This window comes from Triticum aestivum, chromosome 2A, assembly GCF_018294505.1.
Source record: "Triticum aestivum cultivar Chinese Spring chromosome 2A, IWGSC CS RefSeq v2.1, whole genome shotgun sequence".
Lineage (NCBI taxonomy): Eukaryota > Viridiplantae > Streptophyta > Magnoliopsida > Poales > Poaceae > Triticum > Triticum aestivum.
Window position 1 is genome coordinate 513,775,204 of NC_057797.1, and position 24,197 is coordinate 513,799,400.

The 24,197-nt window shown below is 46.7% G+C and overlaps 1 long non-coding RNA gene and 1 pseudogene across 1 annotated transcript; both read right to left on the reverse strand.

Annotated features, from left to right (window-relative positions):
- Positions 1–14,103: 14,103 nt before the first annotated feature.
- On the reverse strand, positions 14,104–15,204 carry LOC123185470 (probable F-box protein At2g36090; annotated as a pseudogene).
- Positions 15,205–16,016: 812 nt separating this feature from the next.
- Positions 16,017–17,770, reverse strand: LOC123185471 (uncharacterized). The gene is made up of 2 exons (XR_006493406.1): positions 17,298–17,770; positions 16,017–16,331 (listed from the first exon to the last, which is right to left on the reverse strand). It is a non-coding gene; the product is annotated as an uncharacterized lncRNA (long non-coding RNA).
- Positions 17,771–24,197: the final 6,427 nt, after the last annotated feature.

A 24,197-nucleotide genomic window follows, 5' to 3' on the forward strand; every position in this document is an offset into this window, starting at 1 on the left:
ACCGGAGATCCTAGTGCCGAACGGACGGCACCTTCGCGTTCAACACACGTACAGCCCGGTGGCGTCTCCCAAGCCTTGATCCAGCAAGGAGAAAGGGAGAGGTTGAGGAAGACTCCATCCAGCAGCAGCACAATGGCGTGGTGGTGGTGGAGGAGCATGGTGATCCAGCAGGGCTTCGCCAAGCACCGCGAGATATAAGGAGAAAGAGAGGTAGGGCTGCACCAACAAGAGAAGAAACTTCGTCTGTGGGCTGCTCCTTTGCCTCCACTATATATAGGGGGAGAGGGGGGGCTGCGCCCCGCCTAGGGTTCCACCCTAGGGGCGGCGGCCAACCCAGATCCCATCTGGTGGGGCGGCCAAGGGGAGGGGGAGAGGGAGGCGCACCAGGCATGGGCCCTAAGGCCCATCTGCCCTTAGGGTTTGCCCCCCTCCTCCCCTTAGGCGCCTTGGGCCCTTGTGGGGGGGGGGCGCACCAGCCCACCTGGGGCTGGTCCCCTCCCACACTTGGCCCATGCAGCCCTCCGGGGCCGGTGGCCCCACTTGGTGGACCCCCGGGACCCTTCTGGTGGTCCCGGTACGTTACTGATAAAACCCGAAACTTTTCCGGTGACCAAAGCAGGACTTCCCATATATAAATCTTTACCTCCGGACCATTCCGGAACTCCTTGTGATGTCCGGGATCTCATCCGGGACTCCGAAAAACATTCGGTAACCACATACAAACTTCCTTTATAACCCTAGCGTCATCGAACCTTAAGTGTGTAGACCCTACGGGTTCGGGAACCATGCAGACATGACCGAGACATCCTCCGGTCAATAACCAACAGCGGGATTTGGATACCCATGTTGGTTCCCACATGTTCCACGATGATCTCATCGGATGAACCACGATGTTGAGGATTCGATCAATCCCGTATACAATTCCCTTTGTCTAGCGGTATTGTACTTGCCCGAGATTCGATCGTCGGTATCCCGATACCTTGTTCAATCTCGTTACCGACAAGTCTCTTTACTCGTTCCGTAACACATCATCCCGTGATCAACTCCTTGATCACATTGTGCACATTATGATGATGTCCTACCGAGTGGGCCCAGAGATACCTCTCCGTCACACGGAGTGACAAATCCCAGTCTCGATTCGTGCCAACCCAACAGACACTTTCGGAGATACCCGTAGTGCACCTTTATAGCCACCCAGCTACGTTGTGACGTTTGGCACACCAAAAGTATTCCTACGGTATCCGGGAGTTGCACAATCTCATGGTCTAAGGAAATGATACTTGACATTAGAAAAGCTTTAGCATGCAAACTACACGATCTTGTGCTATGCTTAGGATTGGGTCTTGTCCATCACATCATTCTTCTAATGATGTGATCCCGTTATCAATGACATCCAATGTCCATGGTCAGGAAACCGTAACCATCTATTGATCAACGAGCTAGTCAACTAGAGGCTTACTAGGGACATGGTGTTGTCTATGTATCCACACATGTATCTGAGTTTCCTATCAATACAATTCTAGCATGGATAATAAACGATTATCATGAACAAGGAAATATAATAATAACTAATTTATTATTGCCTCTAGGGCATATTTCCAACAGTAAGGTGCTAGCGCTTCTGAAAGACTATGTCTCGGTCATCCGTTTCTCAAACACCTTGTAGTGCGATAAATCCAACAAAGGAGATCAGGTCTTGTGGGGAAAAGTGCGCAAACCTCTGCAGAGTGTATAAACTAATCATGGTTAGCCGTGTCCCCGGTTATGGACATCTTGAGTATCTAGTACCTGGATTATCATGTGAATCTCATCATGTTACTCTAATTAATTTTGTTGGGTTTTTAATGATGTTGCTTAATTGGGATTGAGAATGTTGTCAACCATTCTCAATGTTTAACAACTACCATGATAGTTAAATAAAATTTATTCCTTTGCAGTAGGGAAAAAATGGCTTTACGCAAAATTGTAACCATAGAGCTTTCCACCAGCCATATATGTATATAGAATAGCCATATTCTTTTATTACTCTCTATGTGTTACATTGCCAGCATATTCCATGTGCTGACCCGTTTCGGGCTGCAACGTTAATGTTGCAGACTTTTCAAATAACGATTAAGGTGCCTTAGGTCATGGTTCTATACTCAATGATGCCGTTGGAGTTGATGGACTCACTTATCTTCCAAGCCCTCCGCTGTTATCGTTATTAGATGCCCTTAAGCCATATTTATTGTAATAAGTTCTCTTTTAAGACACTCGATGTAATAAGTGTGTGACTGCTACTCTGTTATAAATCCTTCAAGTACTGTGTGGTGTCAGGATTACTGATCCAGGGATGACACCTGAGCACAGAGATTGGACTGTTTGAGATCTGGTCACTACATGCTTCAATTGGTATCTTTTGATTGCTTGATTGCTTGTATATCTCTTTGTTATGTCCTTGTGGCATATCATTCCTTTAGCAATCTTGGTGCCTCAATATAGTTGATCTTCCTCCAAGTATTACCTTTGGATATGTGTATGGCATTCCACTCTCTTGTTAAGAAATACACAACTTTTGGAGGAACACCTTTTTTATATTGGTCTTCTTAGTGTTTCGCCCATTTTGGCAATCAATGCCAATGGGGGAGAAGTTTCAGAGAGTTTTGTGCAGAAGTCTTCAGAGTCTTCTCCTTGCTTTGGTTTTGTTCCTAAGCTTTTGCATCTCATACGCATGCATTATTGGTTGTTGCCATTATTGGTTGTTGCATTGCATAGTGATGCATAATTCCTTGTATAAACTCTCTTGAAAGTGATTGTCATCAATTATCAAAATGGGGGAGATTGAAAGAACATGTGGTGCCCCCATGTTTGGTTTTGGTAATTGATGACAATCTCTATGGACTAATGGTTGCCTTGAGTTATATTTGAAGGTTTTGTCCATAGGCTTTTCTTGGAGTACATGTGTTGGTTTCAAGGAGAGTTTGTGTCGACCAAGGTGCTATTCAAGGAATTACCTAAAGATTGGTCTTGTGAGAGGTTGATCAAGACTAAGTCAAAGACTGAATCAAGTTGATCAACCCACAAAGCATAGAAGATGTACCAAGAGGGATCAAGTGATCCCATGGTATGGTAAGCATTGTCAATTACGCTTTGTGTACTAACCCATGGTCTTCGTGAGAGTTCTTTGTGGGGTTAGGTTGCGGTGTGCAAGTTCAGGTGGAGCATCAAGAAGAGATCAAATGCTTGAAGCTTGCTGTCCATTGTGGTAACAATGGATTTATGAAGATGTGCGGAAGAGTGGCTCACCCGTAGTGGAGTATGGGGAGCAATCAACTAGTCTTCATCGAGCCAAAGCAATCAAGAAAGATGGTCCAACTTGAGGGAGTCAAGATCGTCATCATCTAGCTCAAGTGGACCATGTGCAAGCCAAAGGTTTGCCCTTGATAGGTTTTCTATTTTTCCGGTCTCGTGGTGGTAGTTGGGAGACTGGGTTATAGGATCGATTGTCGTACTACCAAGGGGGGCTCTCGATGAGTAGCTTGATCGTATCGTTCGTAGAGAGCTCAAACCATTGCATCCTTGCATCATCTTTCTTGGTTCTTGTTTGGTTCTCTTTGTGAGTTTTGGAGCTTATGGTCATCTTGATGACAAGCTCGAGTTCATCGAAAACGAAGTTCACTTGCATCTTCTATGATGTTTTCGATGTTGGAGGTTATGCCCGTTCTTCTCTGTTGGAGGTTTCACTCCTCCATTTGTTAGGCATACCTCCCCAGCCTCTTCTTACTAACCAGTCGTTTTTTGATGCTACTCGTTGTCTTGTTTCCAACAAGCCTGAGTTTGCTCAATTCGGAGCTCATATGCAGAAGTTGTGGCAATTTAGGCTTTATTGCATCCTCTATTTTCTCTGTTGTGTTCCTGAAAGTCTCAAGCGGTAGTACTGCTCTCTAGAGCGGTAGTACCGCTTGTAAGCGGCAGTACCACGGCCCTGTGCCGCGCGTACTACCGCTGCTTCTGGGGATGCATCTTTTCGTGTCGGGTTTCACGGTAGTAGAGCGGTAGTACCTCTTATAAGCGGTAAGCGGTACTACCTCCACCCGAGCGGTAGTACCTCTTATATGCGGTAAGCAGTACTACCTCTCCTCCCGAGCGTTAGTACCGCTTATAAGTTGTAAGCGGTACTACCTCTCCCCAGAGCGGTACTACCTCTCTGGCATAACTACAACTCATGTTTTTCTCTCTCGTTGGGCTGTTTTGACCGTGCTAAGCGGTAGTACCGCTCCTCCAAGCGGTAGTATCGCTTGTGCACGACCTGAGCACATAACGGTTGGATTCGAGAGGTCCTATAAAAGGGGGTCTTCTTCCCCTTTGAACCTTATCTCTTGAGCTCGTTTTCTTCCCCCATTGTTGACCTTCTTCGAGCTTGGTAACTCTCAATCCCTCCATGGATTCTTGCTAGTTTTGGGAGGAAAGAGAGAGGAGATCTAGATCCACATTTCCACCAATAACTTTCTCCTCTATGTGAGGGGAACCCCTTGTATCTAGATCTTAGAGTCCTTGGTGTTCTCCTTCTTGTTCTTCCTCTCATTTTCCTCCCTAGCATTAGTTGCTTTGGTGGGATTTGGGGGAGAAGGACTTGGGCACTCCGTGAGCCCTTGCCATTGCATTTGGTGCATCGGTTTGAGTTCTCCATGGTGATACGTGGAAGTTACAAGTTGAGAAGCTTATTACTCTTGGGTGCTTGGTACCCTTGAGCTTGTTCCTCTTGGGTGCTTGGGCGCCCTAGATGGTTGGTGGTGTTCGGGGCTCAATCATTGTGGTGTAAAGCTCCGAGCAAGCGTCGGGGTCTCCAATTAGGTTGTGGAGATCGCCCCGAGCAATTTGACTGGTTCCGGTGACCGCCCCCAAGGGTTTCCAAAGTGTACGGGTTCGGTGACCGCCCCCAAGGGTTCCCATTTGTACGGGTTCGGTGACCGCCCTCAAGGGTCCCTTAGTGGAATCACGACATCTTGCATTGTGCGAGGGCGTGAGGAGATTACGGTGGTCCTAGTGGCTTCTTGGGGAGCATTGTGCCTCCACACCGCTCCAAACAGAGATTAGCATTCGCAAGGGTGTGAACTTCCGGATACATCATCGTCTCCGCGTGCCTCGGTTATCTCTTACCCGAGCCCTTTACTTATGCACTTTACTTTGTGATAGCCATATTGTTTCTTGTCATATATCTTGCTATCACCTAGTAGTTTGTATTGCTTAGCATAAGTTCTTGGTGCACATAGGTGAGCCTAGTTGTTGTAGGTTTGGTGCTTGACAAATTAACCGCTAGGTTTATTCCGCATTTGTTCAAGCCTAAACCGTAATTATTTTAAAGCGCCTATTCACCCCCGCCTCTAGGCGACATCCACGATCTTTCAGACATCTATTGATGGGCATCTCCCTAGCCCATTGGTTAGTCGCGTCGATGTGAGACTTTCTCCATTTTTGTCTTCTCCACATAACCCCCATCATCATATTCTATTCCACCCATAGTGTTATATCCATGGCTCACGCTCATCTATTGTGTGAAAGTTGAAAAAAGTTTGAGATTACTAAAGTGTGAAACAATTTCTTGGCTTGTTATCGGGGTTGTGCATGATGAGATCATTCTTGTGTGACGAAAATGGAGCATGACCAAACTATATGATTTTGTAGGGATGAACATTCTTTTGCCATGTTATTTTGAGAAGACATAATTGCTTAGTTAGTATGTTTGAAGTATTATTATTTTTATGTCAATATTAGACTTTTGTCTTGAATCTTTCGGATCTGAATATTCATGCCACAATAAAGTGAATTACATTGAGAATTATGCTAGGTAGTGTTGGAAATATGCCCTAGAGGCAATAATAAAATGGTTATTATTATATTTCCTTGTTCATGATAATTGTCTATTGTTCATGCTATAATTGTGTTATCAGGAAATCGTAATACATGTGTGAATACATAGACCACAACACGTCCCTAGTGAGCCTCTAGTTGACTAGATCGTTGATCAAAAGATAGTCATGGTTTCCTAACTATGGACATTAGATGTCATTGATAACGGGATCACATCATTAGGAGAATGATGTGATGGACAATACCCAATCCTAAGCATAGCACAAGATCGTGTAGTTCGTTTGCTAGAGCTTTTCCGAATGTCAAGTATCATTTCCTTAGACCATGAGATTGTGCAACTCCTGGATACCGTAGGAGTGCTTTGGGTGTGCCAAACGTCACAACGTAACTGGGTGACTATAAAGGTGCACTACGGGTATCTCCGAAAGTGTCTTTTGGGTTGGCACGAATCGAGACTGGGATTTGTCACTCCGTATGACGGAGAGGTATCTCTGGGCCCACTCGGTAATGCATCATCATAATGAGCTCAATGTGACCAAGTGGTTGATCACGGGATCATGCATTACGGTACGAGTAAAGTGACATGCCGGTAACGAGATTGAACGAGGTATTGGGATACCGACGATCGAATCTCGAGCGAGTAACGTACCGATTGACAAAGGGAATTGTATACAGGATTGATTGAATCCTAGACATCGTGGTTCATCCGATGAGACCATCGAGGAGCATGTGGGAGCCAACATGGGTATCCAGATCCCGCTGTTGGTTATTAACCGGAGAGTCGTCTCGGTCATGTCTGCGTGTCTCCCGAACCCGTAGGGTCTACACACTTAAGGTTCGGTGACGCTAGGGTTGTTGAGATATTAGTATGGAGTAACCTGAAAGTTGTTCGGAGTCCCAGATGAGATCTCAGACGTCACGAGGAGTTCCGAAATGGTCCGGAGGTGAAGAATGGTATATAGGAAGTCCAGTTTCCGCCACCGGGAAAGTTTCGGGGGTCGCCGGTATTGTACCGGGATCACCGGAAGGGTCCCGGGGGTCCACCGGATGGCGCCACCTATCCCGGAGGGCCCCATGGGCTGAAGTGGGAGGGGAACCAGCCCTTGGTGGGCTGGTGCACCCCCCTTGGGCCTCCCCCTACGCCTAGGGTTGGAAACCCTAGGGGTGGGGGCGCCCCACTTGGCTTGGGGGGCAAGCCACCCCCTTGGCCGCCGCCCCCTCATATAGATGGGATCTAGAGGGGCTGGCGCCCCCCTGGACCCCTATATAAAGGGGGAGGGCTGCGCACCCTGGCCCCTGGCGCCTCCCTCTCCCTCGCATGACACCTCTCCCTCTCGCTGAGCTTGGCGAAGCCCTGCCGAGATCACCACTACTTCCACCACCACGCCGTCGTGCTGCTGGATCTCCATCAACCTCTCCTTCCCCCTTGCTGGATCAAGAAGGAGGAGACGTCTTCCCCAACCGTACGTGTGTTGAACGCGGAGGTGCCGTCCGTTCAGCGCTCGATCATCGGTGATTTGGACCACGACGAGTACGACTCCATCAACCCCGTTCTCTTGAGCGCTTCCGCTTGCGATCTACAAGGGTATGTAGATGCACTCCCCTTTCCCTCGTTGCTAGATAATTCCCCAACAGTGGTATCAGAGCCAGGTCTATGCGTAGTTTCTATGCACGAGTAGAACACAAGTTGTTGTGGGCGTTGATTTTGTCAATTTACTTGTCGTTACTAGTCTTATCTTGATTCGGTGGCATCATGGGATGAAGCGGCCCGGACCGACCTTACACGTACGCTTACGTGAGACTGGTTCCACCGACTGACATGCACTAGTTGCATAAGGTGGCTAGCGGGTGTCTGTCTCTCCCACTTTAGTCGGATCAGATTCGATGAAAAGGGTCCTTATGAAGGGTAAATAGAAATTGGCATATCACGTTGTGGTTTTGGCGTAGGTAAGAAACGTTCTTGCTAAGAAACCTATAGCAGCCATGTAAAAATTTGCAACAACAATTAGAGGACGTCTAACTTGTTTTTGCAGCATGTGCCGTGTGATGTGATATGGCCAAAAGGATGTGATGAATGATATATGTGATGTATGAGATTGATCATGTTCTTGTAATAGGAATCACGACTTGCATGTCGATGAGTATGACAACCGGCAGGAGCCATAGGAGTTGTCTTAATTTATTTATGACCTGCGTGTCAACATATAACGTCATGTAATTACTTTACTTTATTGCTAAACCGTTAGCCATAGTAGTAGAAGTAATAGATGACGAGACAACTTCATGAAGACACGATGATGGAGATCATGATGATGGAGATCATGGTGTCATGCCGGTGACGACGATGATCATGGCGCCCCAAAGATGGAGATCATAAGGAGCAAAATGATATTGGCCATATCATGTCACTATTTGATTGCATGTGATGTTTATCATGTTTTACATCTTATTTGCTTAGAACGACGGTAGCTTAAATAAGATGATCCCTCGTAATAATTTCAAGAAAGTGTTCCCCCTAACTGTGCACCGTTGCGAAGGTTCGTTGTTTCGAAGCACCACGTGATGATCGGGTGTGATAGATTCTAACGTTCGAATACAATGGGTGTAAGCCAGATTTACACACGCAATACACTTAGGTTGACTTGACGAGCCTAGCATGTACAGACATGGCCTCGGAACACGGAAGACCGAAAGGTCGAGCATGAGTCGTATAGAAGATACGATCAACATGAAGATGTTCACCGATGTTGACTAGTCCGTCTCACGTGATGATCGGACACGGCCTAGTTGACTCGGATCATGTTTCACTTAGATGACTAGAGGGATGTCTATCTGAGTGGGAGTTCATTGAATAATTTGATTAGATGAACTTAATTATCATGAACTTAGTCTAAAATCTTTACAATATGTCTTGTAGATCAAATGGCCCACGCTAATGTTGCCCTCAACTTCAACGCGTTCCTAGAGAAAACCAAGCTGAAAGATGATGGCAGCAACTATACGGACTGGGTCCGGAACCTGAGGATCATCCTCATAGCTGCCAAGAAAGATTATGTCCTAGAAGCACCGCTAGGTGACGCACCCATCCCAGAGAACCAAGACGTTATGAACGCTTGGCAGCAGCGTGCTGATGATTACTCCCTCGTTCAGTGCGGCATGCTTTACAGCTTAGAACCGGGGCTCCAAAAGCGTTTTGAGCAACACGGAGCATATGAGATGTTCGAAGAGCTGAAAATGGTTTTCCAAGCTCATGCCCGGGTCGAGAGATATGAAGTCTCCGACAAGTTCTTCAGTTGTAAGATGGAGGAAAATAGTTCTGTCAGTGAGCACATACTCAAAATGTCTGGGTTGCACAACCGCTTGACTCAGCTGGGAGTTAATCTCCCGGATGACGCGGTCATTGACAGAATCCTTCAGTCGCTTCCACCGAGCTACAAGAGCTTTGTGATGAACTTCAATATGCAGGGGATGGAAAAGACCATTCCTGAGGTATATTCAATGCTGAAATCAGCGGAGGTGGAGATCAAAAAGGAACATCAAGTGTTGATGGTGAATAAAACCACTAAGTTTAAGAAAGGCAAGGGTAAGAAGAACTTCAAGAAGGACGGCAAGGGGGTTGCCGCGCCCGGTAAGCAAGCTGCCGGGAAGAAGCCAAAGAATGGACCCAAGCCCGAGACTGAGTGTTTTTATTGCAAGGGAAGTGGTCACTGGAAGCGGAACTGCCCCAAATACTTAGCGGACAAGAAGGCCGGCAACACTAAAGGTATATGTGATATACATGTAATTGATGTGTACCTTACCAGTACTCGTAGTAGCTCCTGGGTATTTGATACCGGTGCGGTTGCTCACATTTGTAACTCAAAGCAGGAGCTGCGGAATAAGCGGAGACTGGCGAAGGACGAGGTGACGATGCGCGTCGGGAATGGTTCCAAGGTCGATGTGATCGCCGTCGGCACGCTACCTCTACATTTACCTACGGGATTAGTTTTAAACCTCAATAATTGTTATTTAGTGCCAGCTTTGAGCATGAACATTGTATCAGGATCTCGTTTAATTCGAGATGGCTACTCATTTAAATCCGAGAATAATGGTTGTTCTATTTATATGAGAGATATGTTTTATGGTCATGCCCCGCTGGTGAATGGTTTATTCTTAATGAATCTCGAGCGTAATGTTACACATATTCATAGTGTGAATACCAAAAGATGTAAGGTTGATAATGATAGTCCCACATACTTGTGGCACTGCCGCCTTGGTCACATAGGTGTCAAACGCATGAAGAAGCTCCATGCAGATGGACTTTTGGAGTCTCTTGATTACGAATCATTTGACACGTGCGAACCATGCCTCATGGGTAAAATGACCAAGACTCCGTTCTCAGGAACAATGGAGCGAGCAACCAACTTATTGGAAATCATACATACTGATGTGTGCGGTCCAATGAGTGTTGAGGCTCGCGGTGGCTATCGTTATGTTCTCACCCTCACTGATGACTTGAGTAGATATGGGTATGTCTACTTAATGAAACACAAGTCTGAGACCTTTGAAAAGTTCAAGGAATTTCAGAGTGAGGTTGAGAATCAACGTGACAGGAAAATCAAGTTCTTGCGATCAGATCGTGGGGGAGAATACTTGAGTCACGAATTTGGCACGCACTTAAGGAAATGTGGAATAGTTTCACAACTCACGCCGCCTGGAACACCTCAGCGTAATGGTGTGTCTGAATGTCGTAATCGCACTCTATTGGATATGGTGCGATCTATGATGTCTCTTGCCGATCTACCGCTGTCATTTTGGGGCTATGCTTTAGAGACTGTCGCATTCACTTTAAATAGGGCTCCGTCAAAATCCGTTGAGACGACACCATATGAATTATGGTTTGGGAAGAAACCTAAGCTGTCGTTTCTAAAAGTTTGGGGATGCGATGCTTATGTGAAGAAACTTCAACCTGAAAAGCTCGAACCCAAATCGGAAAAATGCATCTTCATAGGATACCCTAAAGAAACTATTGGGTATACCTTCTACCTCAGATCTGAAGGCAAGATCTTTGTTGCCAAGAATGGATCCTTTCTAGAGAAAGAGTTTCTCTCGAAAGAAGTAAGTGGGAGGAAAGTAGAACTTGATGAAGTATTACCTCTTGAACCAGAAAGTGGCGCAACTCAGGAAAATGTTCCTGAGGTGCATGCACCGACTAGAGAGGAAGTTAATGATGATGATCATGAAACTACAGATCAAGTTGCTACCAAACTTCGTAGGTCCACAAGGACACGTTCCGCACCAGAGTAGTACGGCAACCCTGTATTGGAAATCATGTTGTTAGACAACGGTGAACCTTCGAACTATTAGGAAGCAATGGCGGGCCCAGATTCCGACAAATGGCTAGAAGCCATGAAATCCAAGATAGGATCCATGTATGAAAACGAAGTATGGACTTTGACTGACTTGCGCGGTGATCGGCGAGCCATAGAAAATAAATGGATCTTTAAGAAGAAGACAGACGCAGATGGTAAGTGACCATCTACAAGGCTCGACTCGTCGCTAAGGGTTATCGACAAGTTCAAGGGGTTGACTACGATGAGACTTTCTCACCCGTAGCGAAGCTGAAGTCCGTCCGTATCATGTTAGCAATTGTCGCATTCTATGATTATGAGATATGGCAAATGGACGTCAAAACGGCATTCCTTGACGGCTTTCTTAAGGAAGAATTGTATATGATGCAGCCGGAAGGTTTTGTCGATCCTAAGAATGCTAACAAGGTGTGCAAGCTCCAACGCTCAATCTATGGGCTGGTGCAAGCATCTCGGAGTTGGAGCATTCGATTTGATGAGATGATCAAAGCGTTTGGGTTTACACAGACTTATGGAGAAGTCTGTGTTTACAAGAAAGTGAGTGGGAGCTCCGTAGCATTTCTCATATTATATGTGGATGACATACTGTTGATGGGAAATGATATAGAATTCTTGGAAAGCATAAAGGCCTACTTGAACAAGTGTTTTCAATGAAGGACCTTGGAGAAGCTGCTTATATATTAGGCATCAAAATCTATAGAGATAGATCGAGACGCCTCATTGGTCTTTCACAAAGTACGTACCTTGACAAGATATTGAAGAAGTTCAATATGGATCAGTCCAAGAAGGGGTTCTTTCTTGTATTGCAAGGTGTGCAATTGAGCACGGCTCAATGCCCGACCACGACAGAAGATAGAAAAAAGATGAGTGTCGTCCCCTATGCCTCGGCCATAGGGTCTATTATGTATGCCATGCTGTGTACCAGACCTGATGTAAACCTTGCCATAAGTTTGGTAGGAAGGTACCAAAGTAATCCCGGCATGGAACACTGGACAGCGGTCAAGAATATCCTGAAGTACCTGAAGAGGACTAAGGATATGTTTCTCGTTTATGGAGGTGATGAAGAGCTCGTCGTAAAGGGTTACATCGATGCTAGCTTCGACACAGATCTGGATGACTCTAAGTCACAAACCGGATACATGTATATTTTTGAATGGTGGGGCAGTAAGCTGGTGCAGTTGCAAGCAAAGTGCTGTGGCGGGATATACATGTGAAGCGGAGTACATGGCAGCCTCGGAGGCAGCACAAGAAGCAATCTGGGTGAAGGAGTTCATTACCGACCTAGGAGTCATTCCCAATGCGTTGGGCCCGATGACTCTCTTCTGTGACAACACTGGAGCTATTGCCCTTGCCAAGGAGCCCAGGTTTCATAGGAAGACCAGGCATATCAAGCGTCACTTCAACTCCATTCGTGAAAGTGTTCAAAATGGAGACATAGATATTTGTAAAGTACATACGGACCTGAATGTAGCAGATCCGTTGACTAAACCTCTCCCTAGAGCAAAACATGATCAACACCAGAACTCTATGGGTGTTCGATTCATCACAATGTAACTAGATTATTGACTCTAGTGCAAGTGGGAGACTGTTGGAAATATGCCCTAGAGGCAATAAAAAAATGGTTATTATTATATTTCCTTGTTCATGATAATTGTCTATTGTTCATGCTATAATTGTGTTATCCGGAAATCTTAATACATGTGTGAATACATAGACCACAACACGTCCCTAGTGAGCCTCTAGTTGACTAGCTCGTTGATCAAAAGATAGTCATGGTTTCCTGACTATGGACATTAGATGTCATTGATAACGGGATCACATCATTAGGAGAATGATGTGATGGACAAGACCCAATCCTAAGCATAGCACAAGATCATGTAGTTCGTTTGCTAGAGCTTTTCCGAATGTCAAGTATCATTTCCTTAGACCATGAGATTATGCAACTCCCGGATACCGTAGGAGTGCTTTGGGTGTGCCAAACGTCACAACGTAACTGGGTGACTATAAAGTTGCACTACGGGTATCTCCGAAAGTGTCTGTTGGGTTGGCATGAATCGAGACTGGGATTTGTCACTCCGTATGACGGAGAGGTATCTCTGGGCCCACTCGGTAATGCATGAATCGAGACCGTGCAAATGTCTTCCGGTTTTTGCAACAGGTACTTAATGGGCGAGTTATATATGTCGACATTGCAAAGGCTAAACAGGACCGTGCCGCAGACGTAGTTCCAATAGCAAGAGTCCCTCCTAAGCCAGTCGGCAACACCTGAAAAAATGCGTGTTGTGCTGATGCTTGTAGCTTCAAAAATAATATAAATAAAGTAGATTGCGATGCTCTTAGAGAAAAGCCGATGTGTAATTATGCTGAATTTTATGTTTTGCAAGAACATAATTTTTTAATGTAATCGACGCGTAATATTGTGCTGAATTTTATGTTTTGCAAGAACAACACATCCAAGGGCATATCAGATGATGTTCCTGTTCTTTAAACCTCGTGGACATCGACAGGTTGCTGATGCAATCCTGTGCTAGAACAATGTTTTCCCCGTGGCTGCCCTGGAGCCAATGCTTTGCTGTTCCTACTTAGCAGGAATACTTCAAAGAAACTTCATTAATTGCTGTAGGTGGGGGAACAGTAGATTTTGATCGTACTTGCGTACTGTGGCTGCCAATGCACTCAGTGGTAGATACTTTTCCCCCCATACCTAAGGAGGGAGAACTGTGTCATTTGAATGTCACACATTGCATGGCAGGTTTTTCTGTCTCTCCACTTCTCTGTCATTTTCACCTAAATTTATTAGGAGGAAAAGTTTGTCACTAGAATGGATGTAACACTCTAGCTGCCAGGGAGAAGATGTAAATACACGTTAGTTCTTGTTCTTTTTTTTTGCGGGATACGTTAGTTCTTGCTTGATGCCGTCTTATTTGGAGCGCAGAAATGCCATATAGGAATCTTACACGAAACAATTCATTTCACGCATGATGCTTACTGTGCACCTACATCATCATGCATGAATGAACTCATTGCTGGATCCGCCCGTCGGTGGCAAAAAGAACTTGTTACCGGAGCACGACGGTGGCAAAGAAGGCCATCACGGCGACGGCGCTGGCGGCGGAGCAGCACAGGTCAACGAGCACCTCTCTTCGCGCCTTGCTCCCCTTCTTGCTCTTGACGAACACCTCGTACCTCGCCTTGGCCTCCTCCCGCTCTCTCTCGCCTCCCCTTCTCGGCCCCTCCATTGCCGAGGCCAGAAGCCGGAGGGCGCCCTCGCCGCTCACCGCCGCGCCGTCGGCGTTCTCCACGGCGAGGCTGACCTCGCTGACGTGCCCGGCCTCCTCGGATCAGGCCACGGTGGTCTCGAAGTTGCACCCGCCCAGCACCACCGCGAACCACACCAGCGTCTCGCCGGTGTACCAGTGCCGGCCCAGGGCCACCGCCCGCCTGCTCGACACGTTCACCGCCCGGCCGCGGGCGGGGTCGACGACCACCCAGCTCAGCTCGAGCTCCGCCGGAGAGAACGCCGCCGCCACCGGCGCCGGCTTCTTGCAGTCCACGGCGTCGACGCGGAACGGCGAGCTGAGGAACCACGGCGACGACGCGGGCGTCTCCGCCACGCGGGACAGCACGGGCGCGCCCCTGCAGTACACGTCCACCGCGGAGACGAGCCTCGCGGGGAGGCCGCCGGCGCCGGGCTCCCCGGCGTCCGGGCAAGGGAAAGGGGACGCGTCGGCGAAGAGGCGGCGCGGCGGCACCGCTGAGAGGAGCCAGTGCTGGGCCGCGAGGGACGGCCACTCGGCGAGGCAGAGCGCGCGCCACGTGTCCGGGTCCGCGGCGAGCGCGCGGAGCCCCGCCGTGGCGCAGCTCGCGGCGGCCAGCGAGCGCCCGTCCAGGCGGCGCAGCGCGCAGGCCAGCACGTCCGCGTGCAGGTCCTCGATCGTGGCCACCATGTCGTTTCGTTCGGTCCCTGAAGATCGGCGATGGAAGCTTTGAGTGTCTCGCTTGGCTGTGCGTGGCGGGCTATATAGATGGCGAGGATGCGCGCCCCGGTTTCCGGGGAAACGACGGCCCGACCAGTATAACTTCGCGATGTACAGTACAGTGGTGTGGCAGGGCGCGGTGGCAGGCGCGCAGGCTGCACGCGTCGGCGCTTGTACGGCTCAGGCCGTGCCGGCTGCACGCGTGGCACTTGGTCAATGGGGGTCCCGTAACTGAACGCGCAGCCTGCCATTCCTCTTTCACCCCCGAAGGATCGAAACTACTACGTAGACGATGGATGAGTGCACGACAGTGGTCCAGTTGGGCTGCGAGATCCATTGTGCAGTGGTCTGTATGCCTGCAGATACTATTCATTCAGAGACCCTGAGTATTTTTTGATGAGACAATATCAGGTGGAAACCACATATTCAGTGAAAGCATGAAAACTTGAGCATAGGCTGTTGGATCTTGTATCTATGGACTAGATTCAGCCATAACTGCTACATGCAGTTTTGCAGAAAAACGCCGGTTGCCAGCATTCTATTTTACACATAACCCCCTATTGATTCCAAGTATTACAACAAGTCTGCACATGTCCCCACGTACACCTGTGCTTCTCCATATATGATCCCTATATCAGAGCTAGCTTAATTCGATATTTGATATCCTAATGGCGTTTAGATTAGAATCATAATATAATATTGAAGTCTGCCCAGTTCCTTGCAAATCCAAGTAGAACAAACAACAGCCAAAACCATTGCCCAGATCATTTTCGTCAACCATAATCAAAACCATTGCCCAGCTCCAGAACACACCTGCACTTCGCACAGCACATTCCAACAATTGAAATCATTGTTTAAATAATAAACTTAAAGCAATCAGGTCAGTTGCACACAGTGTCATTATGCAGCATCAATCTTATTCAGTCACTTAAGATAATGCTTTACTACAGTACAAAGTTACAAAATAGAGCATCACTAACTGATGGCAAATCTGCAGCTTTATACATCGATCAGTCATAAAGCACATAGCTAGCTAATAACTTGCATAAGTCTAGCGCCAATAGCTAATGGCTCCAGTACACTAGATAAGAACATCACAATGCCATAGTATATTAGTCCTAATAATTTGCTGAAGCCAGTAGTGCCACCAAGCAACCTGGAACAAAAAAGTTCAATTGGTCAGGGCACTAGGAAAAATAGCAAGAAATTATACCTAATTTTTTGAAACGAATTTCAAAACAAATCTACAAATATAGATACATCAATGTGTTGTATTTATTAGCAAGCAAAATTTTAGAAGTATTCTCTAAACTAAGTCCAAATAAATGTACCGTAATCATGTTAGAAAGAACATTCAAATGTTAGGAATACCTAATCTCAGCTCACTTCCCCAATCAATTGCAATATAAATTAAAACTGATAGCTAACATCATTCATACAATTTTCCTATGCTCAAACAGTTTCAACTCCTTTCTTATATCCCAGCATATCACACAAAAGTCTATAAGAAGTAATGATTTCCTTCATTTAATAACTATACACTAATAAATATGCCTAGAACAACCATCATGTTCTACAGTATTGTCAACTTAGCATGATAGGACATACCTGTTGCTGCATTAATATAACAACTACATACCAGATGAATTAGACTTTACCAACTTCCTCAAGACGAAAATCTAAACTGAACTTGCTGGATCTTGGTTTGCGTGTACATTGATCTTGTGTGCCCAGTTTTTCAGTGTATAATTAGTTCTTTGATCATGGACTATGCATGCTGGAAATATGTGTTTTTTGCATTACATAAACTGAGAGTTCAAGTGTTCTACATTCCAGTTGGTGACAGATTTTTGTGATAAATGACTGTGTACGTGGTTGCTTTATGGCTATATCTAGTGTAAAAAGTTTTCTAGATATGCTTATTTTCAGATCTACAGAGAGGCTACTAAAACTGCTTCAGTTGAGGAAAAAGGCTTTGTAGATCCTGTTCAGAAGGCTAATCTTGAAAGAGACAACCAGAATCCACGACCTTGTCCTCTATATTTCCTTGGCAAATCTAGCCCAACTAGAAGAGAATATGGCACATCATAGAAGATGAACAATGTGATAGAAATCCTCATACCTTCGGACCTGGATCCAGTACCAATTCGATGGGGAGCGCTCAGAGGAGGATTGGCCCGGTGCGCCATACGTCGGAGAGAGAGAAGCCAGCTGCCGCAACGGAATTAGCCGCGCCGGTCGGTCGCCGGCCCTGCGGGAACGAGGTCGTCGTGGTGGGTTGGCGCAGTGGGCCACCGGCCGGAGAGGAGAGAAGGCAGCCGCTGGAGAGGAATTAGTCGCGCCGGTCGCCGGTCGCCGGCCGTGCGCGGAACGAGGGCGTCTTGTTGGTCGAAGCCACCATCTCCAGATCTCCTAACCCTAGTTGTTGATGGAAGAAAATTGAATCGGGATAGCTCCATGGATTAAGGCACGGGATGGCTCAGCTTCCGTTAGGATAATGTACCACCGTACATTAAGATTACGGGGTTGTTTTTGCAGTTTGTACATCTTATCATCTCACACCATACACTTCCTATCCAACGACACATGATGAAGTTTCCGTGCTTCCACTGAATATGTGGTTTCCACCAGATATGTACTCTTTTTTGATAAATCCGGCCCTTTTGCACGATTTGAGGCATGCCCGGCCCTTGGGCAAAACTAATTCGAAATCTGGCCCCTGGGTCAGCGCCATATAGCATGGAGCCGAAGTTGTATATGTCGGCGCCACACTACACGGAGCCGACATGTACAAGTTCGACGCCGTGCTACATGGAGCCGACTTCAGATGGACCCATAAAAACCCTAAGGGTCAGATTTGCTCGGCTCCACATAGTATGGCGGCAAACTTATACGTCTCGGCGCCATGTAGTGTGGCGTTGACATGTACAACTTCAACGCCGTGCTATGTGGCGTCGATCCCGGGGCCAGATTCCAAATTAGTTTTGTCTAAGGGCATGTGCCTCAAGTCGCTCAAAAGGGTCAAATTTGTCAAAAAATACAGACCCTGAAGAAGCAGAGACCTGCAAATGAGTCTCGGGATGTTGCTGCTCTGCTGCATCACGGGTCTGTTTAGCCGGCCCAACATTTTCCTCCCCGCGATGCACGATGGTGAGCGACGGCCGGTCGTGATAAGGATGGAAGGGTGGACTCCATCGTCGTTCATGTAAACGCAAGGGACGTGCTCTCGCGTCGCGTGGCGTACCATTCATGAGCGTATCTTTCATCTCATGAACATTACGACCGTGCGTGCTCGGATGATATTAGGTACTAGTGGCCGTCGGAGTTTCTTGAGCTAGTCCCGGTGTATGGGAAGGCTTTAATTCCGCAGACAGTGTGCTGGGGACTTGATTGCGTCAAAGCACATCCATCGTTCTTCTTGAGGAAAGGAGAGGCCATATGTCTATGCATCTTCTTCCTCGGGCGATCGATCGGCATCTGGGCCGCTGGCCAAGGGGCAGTTGGAGGAGATTAATGTCTTATCATATGAGGTCCTACTGGAGTACTGTACATAGGAGGCTCAAAAACCACGCGTATTTTCTCTCTTCTTTTCCAGACCACTGAAACAACGTGCCTTTTCTTCTTGAGATGTTCAGTCAGCTCGGAGATTTCATGTCAAAATGGGAGCGTTGACACGGGAGTTTATGATTCCGTGTCTAAGCCACATGATAAGCTTAGAGTAACTCTAGCAGACCCCGCAAAACGCCGGCCCGCAAAACGCGTTTACAGTTCGCGCAAAACAGTTTTTGCGAGCCGGCGCGGGCTGGCACAGATGCAGACTTTCTCAAACGGATCCGTAAAAAAATATATTCGTGAAATATGCTTTTTTACGGGTCGGCTATGCGGGTTCTGCTTTTTGCGCCGCTGCATCCTCGTATATCATCAGCCCGCAAATCTCAAATCCAACATAATACAACAATCGAAAACAAACTGAATTATTTAAATCAAACATAAAACAATAATCATCCGCATCACAAATAATTATTCAAATCACCGTAGCAAACTTAAAATAATGCAATACAAAACTTGTCATGAATACAAATACAAATGAATACAAAAATTAGTCACTGTCCAGCCCTTTGCCAATGGTGCTCAATGAGATCTTTCTGTAGCTGAAAGTGTGTGTCTGCATTTTCAATCTCCTTGTATGTCTGAAGAAAAGTTCTAATGCGGTTTGGGTCTCTAACTGGTTTGACACAGCTACCCACATTGTCGTAAAAGAATTCTAAGTTCATTCCTCTCTCATCTTCAAGAATCATATTGTGCAGGATAACACAGCAAGTCATGATGTTCTTCAGGGTTTTCTTATCCCAAAAACGAGCAGGACCACGGACAATGGCAAACCTAAATTGCAAAACACCGAATGTTCTTTCAATGTCTTTTCGGGCTGCCTCTTGCACCCTTGCAAATTCACATTGTTTTTTTAGTTTTGGGTTCTTTGATGCTCTTGACAAATATGCACCAAGGAGGATATATACCATCTGCAAGATAGTACCCCTTTGTGTATTCATGCTCATTGATAGTGTAGTTGCAAGCAGGAGCATCACCACTAGCAAGCCTAGCAAACAAATGAGAGCGTTGCAACATATTGATATCATTGAGTGTGCCGGGCATACCAAAAAAGCAATGCCAAATCCATAAATCCCCGGATGCTACAACCTCTAGCACAATTGTTGCATCACGAGACTTGCCACAATACATTCCTTGCCAAGCCTTGGGGCAATTTTTCCAATTCCAATGCATACAATCAATGCTACCTAGCATCCCAGGCCAACCTCTCCTCTCTTTAGCTGCCATCAATTTCTTTGTGTCATCTTCATTTGGTGCCCGAAGATACTCGGGACCAAAGACACGGACGATCACTTTCGCAAATCTACGCACAGACTCAATTGTGCTATCTTCACCAATGTGAAGATACTCATCGGCATAATCAGCCGGAACGCCATATGCAATCACCCGCATAGCTGCGGAGATTTTTTGATATGCATTAAATCCCTTTAAGCCCGCGGCATTCCTTCTTTGAGTGAAATACCGGCAATTTGCCTCGCAAGCTTCAACAATTTTCACAAAAAGGGATCAGCGCATTCGATACCTTCTGCGGAAGAGGTGTGCAGGATATGTAGGATTCTCCGAAAAATAATCTTGCATCAACATCTCGTTTCCAAGATGGCGATTCCGCAGAATGCATAGACGCCCGACAGCAGATCCTTGCCTCCTCTTCCGGTACTCGTCTTCATGCTCCTTCACGGCAAGCGCCATGACCAATGTTTGCTGCCTAAAGGTCGCAAGCATGGTCTCCACATCTGAGTCGTCCGAATCGGACGAATCAGATAGCAAGAACTTCTCGCACGGGGTCAACTCCATCTACACGCACATCGGCGCGTCAATCTACTACACAGCTCGCAAAAATCACAAAAAAGGGACTAACCAGTGGGGAGTTTGATGCGGTCGGCGGCGACGAGGGTGGTGCGCTCGGCGGTGGTCGATTCCAGCGGCGGCGGGCGACTAGGGGGCAGCTCTTCTCGCCGGATCCGGAGGGGCGGTGCAGCAGCTCGGCACGGGAGGGTGTGGGGCGGCCCCGCGGAGCGATTCTGCTCGCAGATATGGCCGGAATCGCCGGCGGCGGGCGGGCGGAAACAAGGGCGGGCGGCGGCGGGAGGAGGGGGAAAAGAGCGCGGGCTGAAATGTCCCTCCCGCGAACTGCTTCTCTGTGATGCAGGGCACCGCAGCCGCGAGGGGGATACCCGCGTTTTCCCGGGTTGGGGTCGTGAATTTGCCGCGCCCCCTAAAATTTTTTGCGGGCCGAGACGGGATGCGGGGTCTGGTCGGGTAGGCTTTTCGGCCCGTACCCGCATTTTGGCGGTTATTTTGCGGGTCGGGGGCGGATGCGGGGTCTGCTAGAGTTGCTCTTAACATGATCTTTGCTCCTCAATTTTCAACTTTCAGATTGACTGAGAGCCAATGACCAGAGATAAATAAATTAAGACACGAATTTGCTCTTCCTAAAGAATCTATCTATTTCCCTAACCAAATGCAGGTCGTTCTCGCAATAGGATCAGATTTGACATAAGATTGACTGAGCAAATAATTAAGACCCGAGTGGCTTTTATTATGGGTCCCTGTGACATCATTATCTAGGTATTGCAGTCCTAATCTCTTTATGGCAAGCATGGCTGGCCATCATGGCATGTGAACCTTGCTGCATCAAACTTGATGTCGCTGGTTCTTCCAGAATCACTCAATAGAGAGTGGGTTGCACAGACTTGGTATGTTTGTAACAGCTAGAATGATCATGCACGAGAACTCATCTTACAAGTTTGGTTTTCATCCACGCGACAACAATTTCAGTACTAGTTTGGTGCAATCTTCTGTGATACCTTCTTTTTTCTTTTATGTTTTGGTTAATCCCGATGTAATTGTATTATGTACTGTACCTAGCTCTCAGTACGATGTAACGTCAGATTGAGTAACAAGTTAGTATTAGCATCTTCATCCTTGCCCTCCAAAGCTAGAATCCGTCCGCAGCTCGTTGCTTGCCTCCTCGGCTCCTCCCCATCACTTACTGATGTCGCAGAGGGTCAGCTTGTAGATGAGCAGCCCCTCAAATCTGTGAGAGCTTCACCTTGCAACCTTCCCAATAAATAAAGGAAACATGCATAACATGTTAACTCAAAATGTTGCTTGTTCCAAAGAGCCCAGCATATTACAGCTAAACCCACAATCTAAATGTTACTCCTCTACAGTCTGCAGGTACTTTAGACCACTCACATGGAATATTGGGTAGATTAAGCATTCATGTTAATGTCTGCCCAAATAGCATTTCTTAGGGAATGTTTAGAAACAATCGGCTGATTACGGCCTTGTCTTCTCGTGATCACATCCATACGTTTCTTTCTTTTTCCTCGGGCACCCTCTCATCCCTCCTCTTCCCTCTTGTATCTCTCTGCCGCCCATCACTAGCTCTCATAGCTCACGACCGAGCTGTCACCGCTGCTGTAAGGGAGTAAGCACCGGACACAACAAGAAAGGGGGTGTCAGTGTTGCAAGCACAACAACATCCATGTTGCAAATTGGCATCGCCATTGCAAGCGGCTTCCTGGGGCGACACCTAGCTGCAACCTAGGCTCCGATGCCACACCCATGTCCACTGTTCATCTCGCTTTGCTACAGGTGAGACTACAAGGACGTTGATGGCACACCGGCAGCGATGCTACGTTGCAACGTATGGCCAGCTGTAGACATGCTGCCACGACTTGATGGCGATGCTGCATTGCAACATGTGGTCTGTTGCTCGAGGACTTCGATTATCTCCTTTTCCACTATAAGGAAGTTTTCAACATTCTCAATGTACTCATCGTGTTCGACAAGTAACTTCAAGAGAATACTAAAACAAGCAAGAGCCTCACCCGAAGAGTCTTGATAAAGGTCAACGAGGCATCCTCATCATCATTCACACGACCTTCACATTCATCCTCCAGATCGTCGTTACATGAAGCATACAAAGTACTAGAAGATTTGAGACTGAAATGGGGTGGGTTAGAGGAGGACTTTGCTAGTACCTCTTTAGCCATGAGGCACCGATAAGTGATGGGCTTGTTCTCATTGGGGCCATCGAAGAGGCCGGCGGTAGAGGGGGAGGAAGTGGATTTCACAATAACGGCAGGACCTGTACTCCTCATGAACAACTGTCTTGTCGTCCTTGCTCTTGGTGAACTTCTTCTTGAGAACGAGCTTCTCGATCTTGTCTTCTCTTCATTCATAGGGGCAACCCACAACATAGTGTTGTGGGCTATCACAATTGCAACACTTCTTACAAAGGACTTGCCTTTGAGATTCTTCCATTCGTTTGCATGGTGCACAAATATTTCTCGATCAAGAGAGTTAAGTCTTCCTAGAAGTCAATAATCGGGCAAGTAGTGCCATCGTAATCTTCTTTAGGACCTTCTTCTTCTTCTCTTGGTGCATGCACAAGCACCTTCTAGGCCATCAAAGCGAGATTTGAGCTCTTGGTCCTGCGAGCAATTGCAATGGCTTGGTTTAACTTAACCTTCAACGGATAATGGGTGGTGAAGGTTGCCACTACTTCATTGGGAGAAATGGTTTCAAAGTCCGGTCGTTGATGAATGAACATGAGCATACTATTATCGATCAAAACCATGGCCCCAAGAAACTTGTCAATGAAAAAAAATGATCAACCACTCAAGTACACCCAAAGTTCCTCAAATCGAAAACAGGAGTCTTCAACCTTTAATATATCTCTTTCGTGGTCTCACCATCACTCTTCGCAATCAAATTGGCCTCTTACTCTAGCAAATCCAACTTAGATCTTTGAATATGAACTTCACCTTGGAACATGTCATGAAGGCAATCCCAAATCTCCTTTGAGGTCTCGAGGAGAGCATTGGAGTCTTGATACTCACCAGTCACGGATGAAGTGTTGAGTGCGGTGACATTAAGTTGGTCATCCGAATTCCCTTGGAGTAAGACTTGCTGGGTTCTTAGGCTTGCAACCATTTATGGTCACCCACCAAAATTGCATTGAGGCACCGCGAATGTGAAACTCCATACCGACTTTCCACTTAGCAAAGTCTTTAGTATTCAAAGGAGGCAATGAACCATGAGAATTAATATGTGGACAAGGGATGGGTTGAGGTGCATAGGAATGCTTTGCGATATTGTTGAAGGAAATATGCCCTAGAGGCAATAATAAAGTTGTTATTTATATTTCCTTATATCATGATAAATGTTTATTATTCATGCTATAATTGTATTAACCAGAAACTTAGTACATGTGTGAATACATAGACAAACAGAGTGTCACTAGTATGCCTCTACTTGACTAGCTCGTTGATCAAAGATTGTTAAGTTTCCTAGCCATAGACAAAGAGCTGTCATTTGATAAACATGATCACATCATTAGAGAATGATGTGATTGACTTGACACATCCGTTAGCTTAGCACGATGATCGTTTAGTTTATTGTT